The sequence below is a fragment of the Lathyrus oleraceus genome, chromosome 6, assembly GCF_024323335.1.
Source record: "Lathyrus oleraceus cultivar Zhongwan6 chromosome 6, CAAS_Psat_ZW6_1.0, whole genome shotgun sequence".
Lineage (NCBI taxonomy): Eukaryota > Viridiplantae > Streptophyta > Magnoliopsida > Fabales > Fabaceae > Lathyrus > Lathyrus oleraceus.
In genome coordinates, this window is record NC_066584.1 from 151,700,181 (window position 1) to 151,702,804 (window position 2,624).

Here is a 2,624-nt window from a genome sequence, read left to right on the forward strand (position 1 = left end):
TCAACGCGAAGAACTCGCAGCACCGGAAGTTTAAGCTTAGTACACCCTCTGGCAGAACCTGAACGTTACGCTCGCGCACGTTTATTCTTTCATAGAATTAAGAGAGCTATGGCCGAAGATCAAAACCAAAGAACTCTTAAGGATTTCGCTCAACCATCAAATGAAGAACCTAGTTCTAGTATAGTAAACCCAAGCATCCCAACTAGTGCAACAGAGACAATTCGCAGGTCTCGCTACTGAGAACCCAAACCAACATTTAAAAATATTTCTTCAATTAGAAGACACTTTTAAAACCAATGGAGCTTCTCCTGAGGCAATACGTTTAAGATCATTTCCTTTTTCCCTCAGAGATAAAGCCCTATCATGGTTAGATTCCCTTCCACCCAATTCCATTACGACTTGGGATAACCATAGAAGAGTTTTTCTTGCTAGATATTTTCCCCCAAGTAAGACCGCCGTTCTTCGAAACCATATAACTAGATTTACCCAAAACCAAGGAGAATCATTGCTCGAAGCTTGGGAGAGATATAAAGAGTTGTTACGAGCATGCCCATATCATGGTTTAGAAAATTGGTTAATCATTCAAACCTTCTATAATGGACTTCATTACAACACAAAGATGACCATCGACGCTGCCGCAGGCGGTGCTCTGATGAACAAACCTTATCCTGAAGCTAGTGCCCTCATCGAAGATATGGCTCAAAACCATCAATCATGGGGAGTCGAACGAGCGACAGTTGAAAAGAAGGAAGCCCAAGGAGGAGTGCATGAACTAAGCTCTATAGACATGATGCAAGCTAAAATGGACGCATTAGCCCTCAAAGTCGAGCATATGTGCATAAACCCGAATATTGTAGTCGCAGTTTCGTCGGATTGTGAGATATGTGGAACCAAAGGACACCAATCTGCAGAATGCAGTCTATTAAATGAAACCCACTCTGAGCAAGTGAACTACACCCAAGGGAACCCATATTCGAATACCTATAACCCTGGATGGAGGAATCACCCGAACTTCTCCTATAAAAACAATAACCCTATCCAAAATAATGCACCTCCAAGACCTAGTTATCAAGCCCCAAGATCAAATCAACATATGCAACCTGTACCATCAAAGCCGAGCCTTGAGAAAATTATGGAAAATTTTATCACCGCTCAAACCCAACAAAACAAGGAGTTCATGAACCAAAACATTCATGTTAACTAATTGATTACTCAGTTAGGAACCAAGGTTGACCAAATAGTTACTCATACCAAGATGCTTGAAACCCAGATCTCTCAGGTAGCTTTAAACCAAGCCCCTCAGACTACACCTGGAGGACAATTCCCTGGACAACCTCAACAAAATCCGAGAGGACAAGCCAATGGCATTACCCTACAAAGTGGGAACGCTTATGATGAGCCACCAAACCCTAGATTGAGTGAACCCGAAATTTCTAAGGAATGTACCAAACCCCCAGACGAAGTAAAGGAACCAGAGGAATCTGAAAACCAGGAAGGTCGAGAAAAAGGAGAAAAACCCAAAGATAAAACTTACGTACCATCCCCGCCATATAAACCACCTATACCATATCCGCAAAGACTCAAACAAACCTAGATCAATAAACAGTATCAAAAATTTATTAAAGTTATAGAAAAACTTCATGTAGAAATCCTTTTCACATAAGCCATCACCCAAATACCTTCTTATGCAAAGTTTCTCATAGACATCCTTACCAACAAACGTAGACTTGACGATCCGAAGCCTTTGGAATGTAATGCTATTTCCGAGGACAAATTAGCTAAGAAAGATAAAGATCCTGGAAATTTCTCCATTCCTTGCCTTTTGGGTAATCATGTCATCGAAAAAGCTTTTCTAGACTTAGGAGCTAGTGTGAGCCTAATGCCTTTAGCGGTTTGTGAGAGGTTAAACTTAGGAGAGTTACAGCCCACTAAGATGTCACTTCAGTTAGCCGATAGATATGTTAAATATCCGATAGGCATTTTAGAAGATGTTCCTGTTAGGATAGGTCAGTTATTTATCCCTACTGATTTTGTTGTCATGGACATCAAAGAGGACAATGATATACCAATCCTTCTAGGTAGACCATTCTTATCGACTGCAGGAGCCATAATAGATGTCAAGAAAGGAAAGTTGACATTTGAAGTAGGTGACGAGAAAATAGAATTTATACTTTCGAAATTTCTTATGGCACCTGTGATGGGAGACTCGTGTTATGCCTTAGATATCATTGATGAATGTGTTAGAGAATTAGAACAAAAACAAATTATAAAAACAATTAAGTTACCATCAACTCTCATAAGGGAAGATGATGACTTTATGAATGTTTATCCCTTACTCCAGATCCTATGCCATGCCCTAAGAAACCAACCTTAGAACTTAAGGAACTGCCTAAGAACCTGAGATATGAGTTCCTCGATGAAAAGATGAACCATCCAGTTATAGTCAGTGCTACCTTGAGCCAAGAGGAAATGAACCAACTTTTAGATGTTTTACGAAGATATCCCTCAGCCTTAGGATATAATATCTCTGACCTGAAAGGTATAAGCCCATCCGTGTGCATGCATCGGATTTCGCTCGAAGAAGATTCAAAACCCTCCAGAGAACATCAGAGAAGAATAAACCC

The 2,624-nt window shown here is 40.4% G+C and overlaps 1 non-coding gene across 1 annotated transcript; it reads right to left on the minus strand.

Annotated features, from left to right (window-relative positions):
* Nucleotides 1-457: 457 nt before the first annotated feature.
* On the minus strand, nt 458-564 carry LOC127099299 (small nucleolar RNA R71). Its single transcript, XR_007793820.1, has one exon. It is a non-coding gene; the product is annotated as a small nucleolar RNA R71 (small nucleolar RNA).
* Nucleotides 565-2,624: the final 2,060 nt, after the last annotated feature.